The 7111-nt window shown below is 29.0% G+C and overlaps 1 long non-coding RNA gene across 1 annotated transcript; it reads right to left on the bottom strand.

Moving 5' to 3' along the window:
* Window positions 1-3849: 3849 nt before the first annotated feature.
* On the bottom strand, window positions 3850-5891 carry LOC112720508 (uncharacterized). The gene is made up of 2 exons (XR_003162201.2): window positions 5462-5891; window positions 3850-4260 (listed from the first exon to the last, which is right to left on the bottom strand). It is a non-coding gene; the product is annotated as an uncharacterized lncRNA (long non-coding RNA).
* Window positions 5892-7111: the final 1220 nt, after the last annotated feature.

The raw sequence follows: 7111 nt of genomic DNA, 5'->3' as shown, positions 1-7111 counted from the left end.
ATGCAATATGATTCTCGAATTAATTATTAGAATATTCCATCACTAGTTTGTGTCCCTTCCTTATTTTAAGATTAATAAATTGCCAAGGTAAGTGGAATAAAAAATCTTCACTCTAGTGAAATATTATCTTAGAATTCTTTATTATTATTTCAATTTTGTTTAACTCCTCCTTAAATTCAATAAAGGGTCATCAAATTACTTGACCCAAAATATAGTATAAAAGATTGCAAAAAGTTTAAAAATGTTGAAAATATAATATCAATATTGAGTATCTTATAAAACAGTAAGAATAAAGAAAAACTTATTATTGTGGAAAGAATAGGTTAATGCATTAGAAAAGAAGATTGAACAAGAATGACATTGAAATTAAAAGACAGGATGGTTGAAATACTAAGTAATGTGTTTTTTTCTTGCTAGAATTTGTGTTTTTTTATGTTAAATTATGTACTTAGTTTTTTTTTATGCAAAACTAATGTCTAAGTTTTTGAACAAGTAATGAATGATAAAGTTATAAATGATGCAATAAGTTTCATAGAAATAAATTTAAATTAGAGATACTTAAGTTAGAGAACCATAATAGCCTTTTATAGAACTAAAATTTTAAACATTTGGATACTTCAACCAAAATAGTGATAAATAGCTAGTCTTTTAAGTGTTTGTTAGAACTGATACATATTCCAGCAAAAAGTGCATTTAAATTGTACATAGGGGTGTACGCGGATTGGATATGGTCAAAAATTCAGTTCGATCTGCACAATTCTCATCAGATCGGATCGGATATGATATCCGCATTTTCTAGTGCCGGATCAGATCGGATATCGGATATATTCGCATAATTAAACTTTCTCTTTTTAATCATATTTCTATGTAAAAAATTCAATAAAAATATTTCTTTCACACTTTTAATCTTATTTATTCCTAAAATATTTTTAATCAAATTTTCTTAAATAACAAAAATAAAATAATACAATATATGAATAATAATTACTAACTAAAATATATAAACAAGTAAATATAATACCAAAACATATATATTTATTTATTTTTTAAATTATTATTGTCCGGATCAGCAGATCCGTGGATCGGATATGCGGATGTAGAGCAGATATCCACGATCCAATCCGTAAAGGGTGTGGATCGGATCTTATCCGATCCGATCATCTACGGATCGGATCGTATCTGTAATTTTTGAATCGGATGCGGATATTTACCGCGAATTTGCAAATATGATCCGATTCATGAACACCCCTAATTATTGTACAAACAATAAAATATCACCAAATAATAATATATATTGTACTATCTTACTATTTGGAGTATATTTGAATTTCTGACATTGTAATAAAAACTAAAACTCATCATTGGCTCGTTTGGCCACAAACTATGGCAAAAAAAATATTTGCAAAAATATTTTGATGCTTAAGTTTGCCTTTATGTTTGTGTTCACTCTTATTAGATTTGGCCTTTTTTGTCTTGTTTCCTTTTATATAGGGTGTTTTTATTCTCCTTATTGGAGTAACGACGTATTCCTTAATGTACATCGGGATGTTAAGTCACTTTTTCTTGAGTTTGGACAACACTTACGATGAAGCTATATATATGCAAGAGAATTATGTTATATAATCATAGCACTGGTGATTACAAGTATTGATCGACTGAAACCAATAAGCTTGTGATTGATTAATAATAAAAATTAAGGTTTAATTACTCTATTGGTTTTTATATGTTGAATTTAGTGAACTAAAATATGATTAAAATGATGACTAAATATTATTGGATTAAATTATTTGTGTGATATATCTTGTTTAGTGTGCAGAAATCGAAATTAATCACATTGGTCTAAGAAGAATGAAACATTAGCCCACACACAAACACATTCTGGCCCAATATGGATTCAGCAAAGCAATCACTCTTGATCCAAAAGTTGAGTTGCTGAACTTTAAGAAAGAAAGAAAGAAATTCCAAATCCATCACAAGCCGATTCGGTGGTCCAACACCCAAAATCATACAATTCACTTAGTCACTAACTAAGTATTTAAAATTCAATTTGGTTAAATCATTTCACTTCACATCCACCGAAAGAAAACTCTCTCTTCCTTTTCTTTCTTATCACATCAACTCTGAAACAAGAAAGAAAAAAGAAAAAAGATCTGAAACTAGGACAACAAGAAGAACCAAAAGCTAGCTTCCATTTTCAAGCAAGAAGGGAAAGTATAAGGGCTACAACAAAAGGAAGATCTCAATGCAACAGAAGATCACAAAAATGTGGTTTTTCCATTTATGCTTCAACGAGAAACCTTGAAGAAATCTTCTGAGTCTCAAGCATCCTTCAAGCAACAATGAAGACAGTGAAATCAAAGGTGCTCAGTGGCTCATCAACAATAAAAAAATCAAGCTTGTGGCCAAAGCAAGAATACACGGGCCAACTTTAAGAAGTTTGAAGAAAAAGGATGAAAGAGAATGATAAGGTTGCATGTCACTGCTTCAGCCGTCTCTCTCTCCTCTGACCATGCCAATGCTGGTTCTGATGTTGGAGAAGAAGACAACCCAAGTGTTGGACTTGGTTCAAACCTTTAAAGCTTCACTCCTCTATAATAGGGGTGAACTGCAAGGATTGAGCAAGAGAGAAAGAGCACTTGCTTCGATTTTCATAGCTCCTTGAACGGTTCTTGTTCTTCTCCTTCATGGCTTTCATTGAGTATTTCTTTTTCTCAGTTTAGCCTGTCTGAGTTTCATTTGAAAAAGGCAAACATGGTGAGATTTGTAAGAAAAAGTTAATGAGTGAAAAAAGGTAGTGAGCTAGACTTGGAGAAAAAGTCATAGTTATCTTAGAAATTCTTTGTAAGTCTTTTTGTTTTGTGTCATGATCCTGAGAGGATTCCCTTACAAGTTGGGTTATCACTTTGCTGTTGAAAGCTAGGATAAGTCCTAGTCAAGTTTAGGTTAGAGTTAGAATCTGGACATGTCCCAGATAGGATTGTGTAGATCCTAGAAAGAATTGGTGATTGTAATCTGTTGAAAAAGATAGTGAAATTCCATCATTGTTGTGATAGAAAATGGATGTAGGTTACATTGCACTAAGTAACCAAACCAGAATACATCAGTGTATCTCTCTCTAGTCTATCAAAAGTTTTTTACTCTGTTTGTTTAGGAGACAAAAATAAATTATCTGCTGATTACTCTACTAATAAGCCTCACGCTCTATACAACACTCCCTACAAGAAACATTGTTCTGTATCGTACTGTATCAGGAGACAGAACCAAAATATCTCATGTACTCTCTCAATGGAAAGCAAGGTTAAAAGAAAAGAAAAAGATGACAAAGATTCAATCCCGTTCTCTTAGCCACTGATTACCATCATTATAGTTTCACCAAATTTTCAATTAAGTTCATATATTTTTTTTCTTTTCAATTGGATCCTTACATTACTTTTAATTTTATAATTAGATCATTTTCATGTCAAAAACGTTAAAATTAACAGAATATTTCTCCTAAAATACATGCAGTCAAAAATCTAGTTAGGTTTTTAATTATGAATACCTTCAATTTGCGAATAAATATTAAGTTAAATCTAACATTTTTTACACTAGGAATGACCTAATTATAAAATTAAAAATAGTATAGGGATCCAATTGAAAGAAAAAAAAGTATAGAGACCTAATTAAAAATTTGGTAAAACTACAGGGACCAACAGAGTAATTAAACCTAAAAATAAAGATATTTCCCGTAATATGTTTCTTTTATTTAACCATTTACTATCAAGAGTTTAATTTTGATGTACGGACAATATAAAGCGTTTCATACAATCGTACAATCACATCCGTTCTTTTAGATGATCATTCACGAGATTAATATAAAAGATAGTTATTTTTACTGATGTGGTGTTACATATTAATTGAATATATGCATAAAACTACTTTACACTAATAGTGCATCAAAATTAAATTCTAGTCAAATATATTAACTGAAATACATGATGCAATTTTTTGCCCAATATTTATGAAGACGCTTGAATCTAAATGGCAGAGAAACAAAATTACATTAAATTCTTAAAATCCATACAAAGATGAGTATACTATGTTTCATAAGACTTAAACAACTAAACCATTAAGAAGAATTAAACCAACAAGCAAAGTGAACAAAATGAGATACTCCATAAACCCATTGAGTGGCGGACTTTGGTGGAACAGGATGGATGGACATGTCCGTTTGCCAACTTTAACAGCAGCTTATCCTCGTCCCCTTATCGCTTCCTTCCTCTAATACAATAAAATGTGGAAACCAAAATAACTCTTTTAACTATCCATTTCTTATATTATTAGGGCCAACATTACAAGTAATATTATAATCGATAAAGATATAATCATTTATGTTGTTTTTTTTTCTATTCGTTTAAGTTTTTAAAAGAAGTGGTTCTATGATATAGTATCAGAATTTTATGTTCAAAAAATTTACAGTTCGATCTTTAATGAATTCCAAAAAAAATAGTACAAGACAAATAAAAAAATGCCTATGCAAAAATTAAAGAACCCAAAAGAGTCTCTTGTTTGAAAAAAAATGTTAAAAATATAGTCATTTATGTTGCCTTATCTTAAGTCCTATAAGTTTAAGCTTTTGGAAAAGAATAGTATCATACCAATAATAATTCGTTTAGTTTTATTATGATACATTTTCTCCTAAAAATAGTGGTTCTATGATATAGTATCAGAATTTTATGTTCAAAAAATTTACAGTTCGATCTTTAATGAATTCCAAAAAAAATAGTACAAGACAAATAAAAAAATGCCTATGCAAAAATTAAAGAACCCAAAAGAGTCTCTTGTTCGAAAAAAATGTTAAAAATATAATCATTCATGTTGCCTTATCTTAAGTCCTATAAGTTTAAGCTTTTGGAAAAGAATAGTATCATACCAATAATAATTCATTTAGTTTTATTATGATACATTTTCTCCTAAAAATTTAAACTAATAATAAAATGAGATACATGAAATCAATGATAAAATTTTGATATTATGTCATAATATTACTTTTTTCAAAAACTTAAATCGATCAAGACATAAATATTTTTAAGTGTTTTTCATAATTCTTTTTTTCTTATTTAATTATCACATAAAAAAAAATCCTAAACGAACTAATATAATATGACTTAGATTTTATTATTAGAAATTCTACTAATTCCACTTGATCAGTTGATCTAATTGAAATCCTGTAAAGAGAGGAGAGGTCTCCCAAGGTGTAATTTTTATACCCAGACTAAAATCTTAGACTACCGTCTACAAAAAATCAAAATAATTACCACCTTAACCAAATTGCACGCTAATATTCCTCACATCAAAAACTTAAAAAAATATATTACATATTTACCATTTATTTGATAATAAATGAAGAAACAAACTCACAAACATAAAAAAAAATTAAAATACATTAAATACTTTTAATAATATAGTAAGCAAGGTGCACCTTTTTTTTAATATGTTTCTCCTCCCAAATACTCTCCCTAAGTTTTTCCTCTAACTCTCTGCACATTCTTCTGCATCTTTTCCATCTATTGTTTGATTTTAATGACGAGAATTTGTCATAGGTTTGGTCACATTTTTTGTAACAGACATCTAGCTCTAGAGATGAATGATCAGTAATAGATGGATACCACGGTTCTTCACCGTCACTAATAAAGCTATCAAATTCAGCAATAACAGAATAGATAATTGTTCCAATTATCATTATTATTATTACATGAAGCACACCTAATTTACTCATCTCTCTTCACAATTACAAATTCATGATAAATCAAACTAGGTTTTATATAAACCTAAAATCTTTCTTAACATTATTAACATTATTATATGCAGTATGATTCTCAAATTAATTATTGGAATATTTCATGACTAGTTTGTGTCCCTTCCTTATTCTAAGAGTAGTAAATTGCCAATATAAGCAAAATAAAAAATCTTTATTCTAGTAATTAGTAGAATATTGTTATTATCATGGAATACTTTATTATTTCAATTTTGTTTAACTCCTTGAATTCAATGAAGTGTCATCAAATTACTTCACTCAAAATATAGCCGAAAAGATTGCAAAAAATATAAAAAGTTAGAAATGTAATATCAATGTTGAGTATCATGTATAACAGTAAGATTAAAGAAAAACATGTTTTTAATTATTTAGATATCTTTTGTCCTTAACAATATTTTGAAGCACTTTCAAGAGCACACGTTACGTAATTACTCATTCTATTTATATTTTTAATATTTTAAAAATTTCAATATAAATAGTGTTCTTCCAATACAATTTAATATTTCTCTCCCACCCTCATATTAACCAACCAACTAAGCAAATATGTAATGGAACATGTTCTAAACTTTAAATCTCTAGGCAACATACTCATATGAAAATCTTTTCGTTTGAATTGAAAATGATAATTGAGAATCATTGTTTACCAATTTTTATGTTTCACCATTGAAGATTACTTTTTGTTCATGATTTAAATTCCAGGCTCATGAGTAACAGTCAAAGAAGTGCATCAAATAAAGATCGAAAATTTCTATGTTTCACCATTGAAGATAACTTTGCATAAATATTAATCAAATACAACAACACTTTACAGAATTTCAAAGTACTTGACTATGTCATTAGTCTTTAAAGAATTTCAAAGACTTAATTTAAAAAGTGCAGAAAAGAACTAGTACAAGCTAAGAAAGATAAAATACATAAATGAAAGAACATAAAATAAAATGGTGGAAGAAACTCTAGACAAAATACAACCTAGAATAATGCACATGAATTTGTGGGGATGGGTGTGTGTTTAAATGTATTTCTAAACGTAAGATTCCAACCTTTTGTTAGTCTTGCATCCTCCTATTTATTCTTTCGACCAATGATCCTTTAGCACGTGCCAATGGTTGCCTCTAATCAAATAAACTGCTCTCGCTAATTATTTTGCTTGACTATTGAAATTTGAATCTCTTTGATCACAATCATGTACCCGCTTTGATATGCGTTCATCTAATATCTTCGACCTCTTTGACTCCACCAACCTTCTCAAAACGTGCCTAAGTCTTTTCTCGATACACATACTATTTTGTCTCGTCATTGAACCGATTATAAGCT

Source organism: Arachis hypogaea, chromosome 2 (assembly GCF_003086295.3).
Source record: "Arachis hypogaea cultivar Tifrunner chromosome 2, arahy.Tifrunner.gnm2.J5K5, whole genome shotgun sequence".
Taxonomy (NCBI): Eukaryota; Viridiplantae; Streptophyta; class Magnoliopsida; order Fabales; family Fabaceae; genus Arachis; species Arachis hypogaea.
This window is presented reverse-complemented; position numbering and strand designations above follow the sequence as displayed.